Here is a 12,740-nt window from a genome sequence, read left to right as displayed (position 1 = left end):
TGTTCATCAGTAAGTGAATAGATCATTTGTGTTATATTTCCACGAGTGAATATTATTCAGAAATAAGAAGCTGTTGGAACATACAACGTGGATGGATCTCAACACTATTTAACCCCGAGTGACAGAAGCCAGACACAAACTCGTGTGTATGATTCTATTCACATGAAGTCCTGGAACAGGTCAACTAATCTGCTATCATAAAAGTCAGAACCGTGGCTTCCTAGGATGGGGTGAAGGGGCATTGGATGTGAGTGTGTTAGACTTAGCTGCAAAGGGGCATGAGAAGTTTCTCTAGGGTGATGAAGTGTTCTATATACAGAATATTGAATATGGGATGCTTATGTGAGGGCTTGCATTTGCCAAAGATCATACATTTTATTGCCTGTAAGTTATACTTTAATATATTTGGAAAGCAGAGACGTTTGTAAACAGCCGGATGCCACGGTTGGCAGCTGTTGGGCTGACCTCATTGGTGTGAGGATAGCCTCAAGTTCAAAGTCTTTCCAGGCAAAGTCATTTAAATGGAACTTTTTATGACATGCTGTTGGTCCTTAAAATTCAGTCTTGCAGAGTTTAAGATCAGACCTCTAATGAGCCAGCATTCTAGAGTATAAAGAGAAGACTTCATTGCGGGGCTGGTTGTCCTATTGAGGTATAAAAACAACTGAGGCTAGCTGGACCCGCTCTCCCTGAGACCTCAGAAGAGGTACGAGCACTGCTCTTGACCTCATGCTAACTAAGTTGTCACCCCTCCCAGCGTCTGCCCACTCTGAACCCTGGGGTCCTCACACGCAAGAACAGAAACAGGAACTGTGTGGGGATTAAATGAGATATGTATGTAAAAGTAATAAGAAAGTGCATGGCATATGGTAACCACCACAGTATGTAATTTTATTACTTGTTTTTGAGGATGCCTCAGTTTCTACAACTGTGCTAGGAAATAGACGGAAGTATGAGGGTGGGGTTAGGGAGACCGTTGTGAATATAAAATTAATTTTTGTACATAGTCATGGGTGACCGTCTCCTCTTTAAGACTCAAGAGACTGGCACTGTGTGTTTCTTGTATTAACTAGCTCTCCTTACATTGCACAAATGCAACTCATTTTAACCTCAGTAATTGGGGTTTTATTTGTTCAAAAAACCCAGGATCTTACATTCCAGTAGCTCTACAACCCCTAATAATTCCAACAAAGTCCCAGATTGAGTCTCACAGAACTTATATTGGTCATGTTTGCACATGAGAACCAAATACTGAGGATGGAGTATAAGACCGTGTCATAGACCCATCCCTCTAGCCAGGAATGGGGTCAGCACACCAGAACCACATGGGAAGAGAGGGAGACAGAGTTCCCCAAAGGAAAACACAGGTGCCTCTCTGTTCTGTCCTGGCTCTGTCCCCCTGGCGGGCAGTTCCTGGTACTACAAATTGTTCACCTCTGTGTATGCCACACTGAATACCACGGGGGGTTATGCAGATTAGCATTCTGGGGGAGAAATTAACTCTTGTGAAGCTGCTTATACATCATGTGATCCTATCATCGCTTTTCACATCCATTCTCAGTGAGGCACAGTTCTTGCAATTCCTAAGAACATTAGCTCCACACTAAAAAAAAAAAAAAGAAAGAAAGAAAAAAGAAAAAGACTATTTCCAATAAGCCACCATGATTTTGTTTTGTTATTAAACAGACTTTGGAATATTTTTCTTCCCATTTAAACAGAGTTTGGGTTTACTTTAGCACCACTCTTCAGTATAGTGAAGGTGGCTCAGTTGGGAGGAAGAGAAGAGAAGGGAGGAGTTGTTTTTTTTCTAATATTCCATTTTTACAAGTGGACTGTTTGGTCCCTTGGGAACCTTTAATCACTTCCTGTTGTGAGACCAGTCAAATAGGATGAATGAATTAGACCATTCAGTTGGAAGTCTTAAATGTTAGCTGAATGGACAAGAAAACAAGCCCTCCTTTTTTAAGTGGCAGCCAGAAAGTGTTCAAGCCAGTGTTGGCAGTAAGCTGGTAGAATCATCATCATCATTTTGTACTTTGGCACTTTCTGCATTCGCGGATGATGCAACATGTGTGTAGAGCACACTTCTGGTTCCCTGGGATTATCAATCCCTGCTTTTCCTTTCCTTTTGTTCAGGTATCCAGCTGTACCCAACAAGATTCAGGGGCTCGCCAAGGAAAGTTTCTGATTAGTCTAGTTTAACTAGCACACAGGGGTCCCCTGGGGTGGCCAAGTGGAGAGATGGAAAAATCTGGGTCCCTGAGGCTGTGATGGTTCTGCACCTGTGTCTTTTTTACCTCCAGACTTCCCACTCTGTGACTTGTTACATAAATTCATGCAAGCCAGGGGTTTCTTTTCTTTGGAGCCCAACTAGCACAGTGTACCCTGCGAGGAAGTGGCCTTTATTCAGGCCGTGCTCAACAAAGAATGCTTTTTCCCTTATCTACTCTGGGCACCAGACTGCAATTTGCAAGTAGATCAACCCACGAGTGACTGCCAAGGAGTACTTTTGGCTGCAAATAACGGAAAATATGATAAAAATTTGTTGAAACACTTCAATGTTTGTCGCATAGAACACAAAACCTAGAGCCAGCAGGGTGGCTCCATTATACCGTCAGGGCACAGAGCTTTCCCGTGTGTAGACGTCTGACCTCATGCCTGTTGCCACAAGGCTGCACACTGGCTTTTACACACCTGGATGCTGAATCTCCTTTCGGGCAGGAAGAAGAAAGGGGAGGCGTCGCAGCACCCTACTTCCCAGACTCCAGCTTATGTCTCATGGCCACAGGGTATCCCTCGACTCATAAGAATTTAGCAGAGCAAGTGCTATCAGCCAAATGTATTGCTACCCTAACAAAATTGAGTTTTCCTTATTAAGAAGGAAGGGAGAATGTGTGTTAGGTAGGCAGCTAGCCATGTCTGCCACACGGGTTCAGATATTTATCTTTAGTTCTTTAAGGCAGTAAAGAAGTGCTGTAATTTAGTATTTTCTAAAGACAGCGAGAAAGTCAGATGAGAAGGGTTAAGCTATTTCTGTGGAATTAACTACTTTCAGTTAACTTGAGCACGAATCGAGGCTCTCCACTAGAAACTTGGGTTCCTTCTCGCAGTTGCTGTCACTTGGCAGCTGGGGCTGTCACAAAGCTGGATATCGCTGCCTCAGGTGCTCAGGGCATGGCCACAGCTTCCCTGGGCTCAGAATTCCTAAGACATTGCCAAATTCCATTGGTCAAAGCAGTTGTAGGCCAAGCTCAGATGAGGTGGAAGTGTGTGTATACATATACAGGGGAGTTTTTAATGGCTTCAAATTCCACTAGGAGGAGAAGGGGCTGAACAAAACTTGCCTGCTTCATGACTTGGCTTGTAGCCAGCACCAATTCCCCGCCCCCCCAACCCCCTTCCCCCACCATCACATTTATTTAGGAGACAGTCTTGACGGAGGAGGCCAGGGTGGCGAAATAGGTTTGCGTGCAATTTTGGAGTCTGGCTCAGAGTCAGAGAGACTCAATAATATACTTATTTCCACTCCATAGTTCCACATGTGTTTTTAATCATCCATCCCTCAGAATGAAGGCAAAGTCTGCATTTGAGCATTTGGGGAAAAGCTAGAGGGATTGTATCATTCTGCTCTGGCCAAGGCCAACTTCACAACCACCTGCAAGAGCACCTTATTTAAGCAAAACGTGTTGATTATTTTTAGCATAACTTGAGCCCCGGGAGACTAATGAGGTGTTAACAGTGTGTGTTAATTATGTGATTTTTGTTGTCTTCATTAAAGTTAAGATTCTCAATCCTATTTGCCACCTGAAATCCCAGAGGAGCCCCATCAGTCTTCTGACCCTGGCATCTTTTCGCTCCCTGCAGTTCACACAATCACGTAAACATATTTTGTTCCCCCCGTGGAGAACCCGATGAACATGGCTCATGTACTCAGAAGACCTCAGATACCCCTGTTGTAATTCCTTCCACTTTTCATCTCCATTATTAGTTGTTCGATCTTACAGTAAACTCATGGTGCAGGAAGTGAGCGACATTAGCTCATTTTTGATCATCTAAAATTGACTGTCCTTCAACTCAAAGAAAACTGCCAGAGAAGCTGAAAACCAGGAAAAGGAGAAACACAAAAATCAGCTTTCATTGCTTTTCACAGCATTTTAATTAACCAAGGAATTGTGTTGCATACACACGACTCTGATTATTTTAAATTCCTGCAATATATGCTATACCTCTGTCCCGAGTGACAATACATCCCACCCAGAATAACCTTTTCTCAGGAAGAGATAATCACCTATCCCAGACTCATTTGAAGCAGCAATCAACATCCTGTTCATGACTTTGACTGCAGTGCTGATGTTCTGGAGAAACTTTATTTGGCAATGGTGTTAGGGGCCTTATTGCAAGTCCAGGAGGTAATGGAGTTCAGGATTTTAGTTGAGGGTGTCTTAATGATGGCCTCATCAGGGTATATGAAGTTGTAATGAAAATAGCAGGTGAACCTGAGTGGCGAATAGCACATTATGAGTCTCCCTAGCAATTAGGGTTGTCTAAAAATGGAAGGGGCTGTCACATGATGTGGTGAGCTCCTCATCAAAGAAGCAGGGATGTCGAAATGAGAGTCCCTTGTCAAGTCGGGGGTTAGCCTCCATACTCTTTTCGGCCCCTTCCAGCTTTCATCTATGTTCTTTGATTGTTCTAAGCCCACGCAGAGCAGGAGTCTTGATTGGGAATTTGAAAGTTGGGTTCCATAGTGGGGTGTGATAAAGTGGAAAGTCAGGCAAGCCTGGGCTTCAATCTCTGCTCGGACTCTTGCTGGCACTCTGTGACCATGAGCAGGTGACTTAACTCTCTGCGCCCTGTAAAATGAAAATTGAAATATATTGCTTCTAGGGTTGTTGTAAGTATTGCAAATAATACATTTAAAATATGAGGCCCAAGGTGAGCACTTAATAAATCTCAGCTCTATGTACTCTTTGGAGTCTACTTCTTTTACTTTTTTATTCACTCTCTATTTCAGTGATAGTCTTGATTTGTAAATGCAGAAGGAATGGAGGGCTCATAGATACTGGAGAAAGGTTGTGCTAGCAGCTGGACTAGTTGAACAAAGAAGGCTGAGCAAATTTTCATGATAAGTCACCAGGTAGATTCCCCAGAACAGGCAGAACCCTGCAGCTCTGCCCTCTTCCTGGGAAAGTATGTTAACAGTGTCGAGTGCCTGTCATGTACAGGACACACACTTATTTTATCTTAATTCTCTATACCATTGCCATATAATTCTATAAGGTAGGTCTGATCATCCCCATTTTGCAGAGGAGAAAACTGAGGCTCACAGAGGTCATGTGTCTAACCCAAGGATATATGGTCAATTCCCAGGTCCACCTCACCCACCCTATTACCAGGTCTCCTGAACACCCTGCTGCATCCTCCATTCATGGGGCAGAGTAAATCCAGAGGCCCAGTTGCCCTCTGGAAAAGATACTCCCACCTGTTGGAATAGGGTGGATTTAACCCAACCAATGGGTGCCTGGGAAGCTAGTGTTTGGAGAACAGAGGTAGAGCCTTAGTTTGTAGATTCTGAGTTGACTGTGATCTGCCACCAACTCTTTCTTTACTTATTTATCTTGTGCTTTGTAGAGGATGTGCCTGTATCTGCTACATCTTCAGAGCCTCTCTTGGCCATAGGCTTCAAAATTTTAAAGAGCAAAAAGGCATACAAGGCAAACTCACCCTTGTGCCTTTTTTCCCAGATACCCAGTTCTCCTCCCCAGAGACAATGAGTTTACCAGTTACTATGTACAGTCTCCCAGAGGTCTTTTTTGCTTCTTCAAGAATTGAAGTGAAATTTACATATAGCCATTTTAAGGTGCACAACTCAATGGCATTTAGTGTACTCATAATGTTGTACAACCACCACCTTTCTCTAGTTTCCAAACTTTTTCATGAACCCAGAAAAAATGATCACACACACACACAAATCACCATTAAGTAACAATTACTCCCCACTCCCCTCTTCCCACATCCCTTGGTGACCACTAATCTGCTTCCCATCTCTGTGGATTTGCCTACTTACATGATACATCATATTAAAGAAATCACAGGATACATGACCGTTTCTATTGGGCTTTTTTCACTTAGCATAATGTTGTCGAGGTTTGGGCATGTATCTGTTCTTTATTCTTTTTTATGGCTAAATAGCATTCTATTGGACACATATACCACAGTTTATTCAGTCATCCATTGATGGACATTTGGGTTGTTTTTACCTACTGGCTATTATGATTAATACTACTATACATATTTGTGTACAAGTTTCTATATGGACATATGTTTTCATTTCTCTTGGGTATATATATCTGAGAGTAGAATTGCTGGGTCATATGGTAATTCTGTACTTAAATATTGAAGTATTTAAATTCTGTACTTAAATATTGAATGGCTATATGTAAATTTCACTTCAATTCTTGAAGAAGCAAAAAAGACCTCTGGGAGACTGTACATAGTAACTGGTAAACTCATTGTCTCTGGGGAGGAGAACTGGGTATCTGGGAAATAAGGCACAAGGGTGAGTTTGCCTTGTATGCCTTTTTGCTCTTTAAAATTTTGAAGCCTATGGCCAAGAGAGGCTCTGAAGATGTAGCAGATACAGGCACATCCTCTACAAAGCACAAGATAAATAAGTAAAGAAAGAGTTGGTGGCAGATCACAGTCAACTCAGAATCTACAATGCTCTGAGCTAACTGTCAGCACAGAGCCAGACGCGGGGCTCAAACCCACAAACCGTGAGATCATGACCTGAGCTGAAGTCGGACGCTTAACGGACTGAGCCACCCAGGCTCCCTGAAGAATCAGACGTTTTTAACATGTAATTCCCTCTGTGGTTCCACAGTTGCTAGTATACTAGGCACATTGTGCTACACCTTGCTTTATTCACCTGACAGTAGAATGTGGAAATCTTTTCAGTGATATGCTAATAAACGTTCAACACCAGCTCTTATGGGGTAAGGAGTGCTCTGATGGGTAACATGTACAGTCTCATGTACACCATAGCCAATTTCAAGCTACGTGAAGTCACTGACTGCAGAATTAGGAACACATGCTAATAATACGCCCTACGAACTGGTCCAAGCTACCTCCAGCACACAACTGGATCATTCTGTATCAGAGCATGAAGAGCTGCCTCATTCCCTTTTATGACTGCATAGCATGTCATTTTAGGATGCGCTATAATTTTTTAACCAGTCCCTCGTGATAGACATTTAGGTTGTTTCCAGTATTTTACTTTCATAAACCTGGTTTTAATGGATAACCTTGTGTGTGTCTCATTTTGCTCGTGTGCAAATATAGCAGTAGACATGGTTCCATGACTTCATGAGATTCACTATGGGAAGAAATTCTCAAAAGGCAATTTATTCCTTCATTGGACAGTTATGGTGTTAGGAAGAGTTCTGTGCAATAAAACTGTCTGTTTTTGCCCCAACTTCCTTGTGAATAAAATGGATGCAAATTAACTACCCACTTGCCAGCATCAGAGAATTAATGTTAAACTTTGAGATGACATTTTAAAGCATGTTTTTCTTCTTAAAGACAGGAATTTATGTAAACGCAAAGTAACATGGTTCGCACTTGGTGACCTGAAGAGCTCTCACAAGTAGGTTGGTGAGAAAACATCATTCCTGGGACATTGTGACCCTGCTCTACAGTCTCATACGCATGTGATTTGCAGCAAAAAGATCCAATCATCTGGTTAAGAATAGGATAATTGAAGCGTTTTAGTCCAGTTCTTACTTAGGTTTTTTTGACCAACGAACTATAGGAAAATGTTTCTCAACCATGATTGCACTTTTGAATCATCTGGAAAGCTTTTAAAACCTTGATGCCCAGGCCACAGGCCTTGCCAATCAAATCAGGCTATGTGGTTGAGGGACATGGGCATCTGAGTTTCTCAAAGCTCCCTTGGCGATTCCACTGTTCAGCCAAGACTGTGAAAAGAATAGAAGAAGGGAATCAAATTAAGGAAATAGGAAAACTCATTGGTATTAGTTAGGATTCTCCAGAGAAGAGTAAATGGAACATATATACACATAGAAGGAAATTTAAGGAATTGGCTCATGTGATTACAGAGGTGACGACGTCAGAATCTGTGGGATGGGCCTGCAGGCTAGAGACCAGGGAAGATCATATGCTATCGTGCAAGTCTAAACACCACCTGCTGATGAATTCCCTCTTGTTTGGAGGGGTGTCTTTCATTCTAGTCAGGCCTCCAGCTGGCTGGATGAAGCCCACCTACCTTAGGGAAGGCAATCTGCTTTACTCAAGGTCCACTGGTTTAAATGTCAATCCCATCCACAAACACTCCCACAGAAACATCCAGAATAATGTTTGACCACTGTGGCCCAGCCGAGCTGACACATATAATTAGCCATCACAGTTTCACAGTTGTTTGGGGTTTCTCAGAAACGTCATCTTGAAGATGGAGAGACAGGAGTTCAGTGCTTATTTGAAGGTGTGTTTCTCTGGTCTGGTTACAGATTGTCACTGAAATTCCTTGGCCACTCCCTTCAAGAGGAACCATTTACTTGTCATTTGTAAATTCTATTCCCAGAGCCCTCAGGTTTTATTAAAATTAAGAATTATGAGAATATAAAGTATTTTGTTCCATCATCTTGCAGGATGTTTTTATTAGAAGATTATCAACCTTTTTTGTCAGCAGAATGAATGTTGTTAATTGTACAAGGAGATTCACTAGAGTGTATATAAAGAGGTTGATCTTAAGCCAGGAATATATTCCTTTAAGAAGATCTGATTCCTTCTGCTCTCTCGAAAGAACTCCAGCATCAAAACCCAGAATTAAAAGAGATTAGTGTTGAGAATTCTGTCAGTCTCTGTAGGAAGGAATCCGTGGTTTATTGGGAAAATCATGGACAACCTAATTATCTCTTCTCTTCTTTATATAAAGCACATTAGAGCCTTTCCACGTCACCAGTAATAGAGTTTATGTTCTTCCATAGTGATTGGGGGTTTCATCTAGAATCTAGTTTTTCTAAACAGCTGACCATTAGGTTGCATGAAAATCCCAAGGTATTTGATTTCCAAGTAACAGATGAGAAATTGAGAGGCCTTTGACTCAGCAGCAATCTCAGCCTTGTGCTTCCAGCTGGGTTTTTACCTGCTACTTTTGTTCAAGCTCTCATTTCAGAGTGCACACTGGAAATACTCAGCCTAGCAAGGGGGTCCAGGCCATGAGGAAAATGCAGGGAGTCTGAGGACTCCTTCTGAGTCTCTCAGAGTGGCTCTGTGTGATGCTCTGATTCCCAGGGACCTTGCGTTCTGCCCCAAGCCACTTTGAACCCATGGAACCAGCTGACTGGTAAAGTCAGGGCTGCTGTGAGTCAGCAGGAAACTGAGTCAGCCTTATTGATTGGGAGCAGGAGGGTGTGGGTTGAATTTGTCGGGACCTTGAGTGGGTTTCTGTGGTCATGGAAATAGTTTCATTTTGCCAGCCACGAATCAACTAGCATTCATGCAGGCCCAGAAGCAGAAGAGCTAAAGTTAAAAATAAGTCAACCTTTTATTTTTAGGCAAAGCAGAGTACAGCCCTAAAATGGGAATTGGGTCATGTGGACCTGCTTCTCTTTGGAAACTCAAGGGGAAGGGGCAATAACATAGGGTCTTTCCCCTATAGCCTCCCTGCCTATGGAGGAGGGTATGTCCCTCCCATGTCCAAGCATGGGAAGTGGCCTAAACTGAAGCATGGTTGCTCACCTATCCCATCCCCAGCTAAAGTTTCGGGGTGGGGGGGAGGCAGAATCTCAGCTTTCTATCTAAATGCTGTCATGAAATGACATCAGGGTGGGGTATTGTATATAGATTTGGTGTGTGTAGGACTGGTGTGCATTAGTACCCAGCTGCTCTGCTTGTCAAAACTTCAGAATATTTTCATACTACTTGGTAAATAGACATTGACCTAAGTCTTCTATTTGCCTCCTTACTACCAGCTACCCATCGCTTCTTTTTGGGACTTCACGGACTTCCCTGGTGCTCTGCAACTAAAGAATTAATTCCTGACACATCAGGGCATGCAGAAAATCTGATTCCCTCTGTTCTCTAGAAAGAACGTCAGTATCAAAATCCAGAATTCAGAAGGATTGGTGTTGAGAATTCTACTGGTCTCAGAAAGGAATCTGTGGTTTGTTGGGAAAATCATGGACAACCCAATTACCCCTTCTCTCTTTTATAAAAGTGTTTTATAGCCTTTCCAAGTCACCAGCGACTTTCTTCTGTAATTGGAAGCTTCAGCACCAGGGCCAGCTACATCCTTTTGAATTGGTCCTTTTCAATACAGGAGCGTCGTGGTTAAATATAGTGACCATCACCACTGGGTAGAGGTATGTATGTATTCCATCAAAGGAAGGTGTTGGGCTGGTAACCCAAGGGACTATTTCCATGACCCTGCCTACTTAGTTGCAGAAAATACTCCTCCATTTCATCACAGTATTTTCTACTTAGCTCAGTCCTTGGGCTGCCTTCTCCCATGTGCCTGGGCACAGACTCTTGGGTTTTGCCATTTAGACCTCTTCGTCATGCCACCATTCAGTGCCTTTACCCCCAGTGATGCTCTGCTGGTTTCTGCACTGCCACTGCCAGCTGACTTTAAGGAAGCGACGCTCCCCTTCTTGTGTCCACCAAATCCCCAAAGTCGCAGCCATTTCATTTGGTTTCCACCAGGGATCAAAAATCAGGCTGTCACTTTTAATGAGGCTTAGTGTAGAGGCAATAATGAGAGGAAAGCAAAGTATGAATAAAAGTTTATAGCTCTGATGGGCCCCAGACCCGTAGTGGAGTCCTAACAGGTCAGTTTCCCTGACATGTACCCTTTTGGCTGCTTTGTGGCTTGGATGAGCTTCCCTCAGCTGCTCTTAGAAAAGCCCCAGATGTTACCACATGTTAGAGTTTAGGCAAGGCTAACTCTGCCTAGCTCCACTACAAAGAGGAAAGGATTTTCTCACCCAGCTCTAGGGCTGGCTAGAAGACTGATGGCTCAGTCAAGGTGAAACTTCACCAGGTTCAGTTAGTCTCTCTAAGGGCTCAAGCATCCTGCAAAGGAGTCTGACCTGGAGTCAGCCCGTACAGACCCCACTTACCATGAGTGCATTTGTTATATTGTCATTCCCATTTTACAGAAAAGAAACTGAGGTCCAGAAAAGTTTAATAACTCAATGAAGCTCACATAGCCTGTGAAGCATCTAAGGCCTTGTACCTGGATGATCACTCTAAAACCTGAGCTTTAGCCACTACACAAAGCACATTTCTGATGTGGACCTGAGAGTCCTTAAAAACTTCAATTATCGATATGTTAGAAAGATGCAAAAGGCATATGGCAGTCATGACTTAAACATGATGTTAAGATCTGTGCCTTATGGTAGACAAGTTGGAATTGTTGGGAATTGGTTTATGTATTCTAAGTTTTCCCTCAAAGAATAGTTTTTAGTTCATTCCTGGCTTGTTCCAGTTGTATGAACCCTCCATTTCTGCTTACTATTAACCCAAGTCCATCCTATGGCAGCTCTGTACCATTTCCACTTAGCTGTCCTGTGCAGAGGTGATAAGAAGTGTACCATCCTTATCCTTGAAACAGCTCCTCATTTTCTTAAGTTTCAATTAAGTTCATCTTCAATATTTCTCTCATCAGGAAAAATTACAAATGTGTGGTTCAAAAGTTGTTCCTCGTTCTCATGGAAAACAATTTTATATGGTGGCATACATATTGGGCTTTTCACCTTCAAGGTAAGATATTCATGGTTTTAGAGAATTAAGATATTGACATCTTAGGGATGGGTGGCATTATTCTGTCTTCCACAGGCACGGAGAACATTAGATGACCTAAAACATCATATTGTTCCAGAAAGTACTCAATTAATGATGGGGACATGTCAAAAGGACTCCAGAAGCCAACTTGAAGGGCCTCTGGATACCATAACAAGGCACTATAAATGGGGTGATCTAAACAACAGATATTTTATTTTCACATAGTTCTGAGGCCTGAAAAGTCCCAAGATCAAAGTGAAGGTTGGATTATTCCCGAGGCCCGTTTTCCTGGGATGCAGATGGCCACCTTCCCTGTGTCTTCACATGGCTTTTCCTCTGCATGTGTACTGAAAGAGAGAGTGAGCTGTCTTGTGTCTTTTCTTCTTATAAGGACATCAGTTCTGTGGGATTAGGGCCCTACCCTGATGACCTTATTGAACCTTAATTATTTCATTATAGGTCCTGTCTCTGAATACTGTCACACTGGGGGTTATGGCTTCAACATACAGATTTTTGGAGCACACAGTTCAGTTCATAAAAGTTCTTCCACCCATACTGTGATTCAGGCCCTGCTGCGTGAGCAAAAGTAGATCAAGAAAGCTCTCTGGATATCAGGATGTGGGGAGCAAGATGTGCCGTGGTGTATAACACACAGGTAACCTTTGACTCTGCTTTGGTTGGGTGACTGAAAGTGAGCACAGGTTTGTACCATTTTTCAGTTTCATTATTTGGTTTATTTCTCCTGTTACTTGTTTCACGAAGACAGATTTTGATTGCAATGGAACGTATAAACCTACCTTGGGAGCTCTTGAGCCTGTATCTAAGAGGATGACAACTGTGGGTAGACTCCTTCCTGGCCCTAAATTAGATAGTCCTGGAAGTGTCGTATAAATGCCAGTCAACCACTGCTCAGTCAGTTCCCACCACAGTCAGTGCTG

Source organism: Hyaena hyaena, unplaced genomic scaffold (genome assembly GCF_003009895.1).
Source record: "Hyaena hyaena isolate Hyena2069 unplaced genomic scaffold, ASM300989v1 scaffold_114, whole genome shotgun sequence".
Classification (NCBI taxonomy): Eukaryota; Metazoa; Chordata; class Mammalia; order Carnivora; family Hyaenidae; genus Hyaena; species Hyaena hyaena.
Note: the sequence above shows the minus strand (reverse complement) of the source record.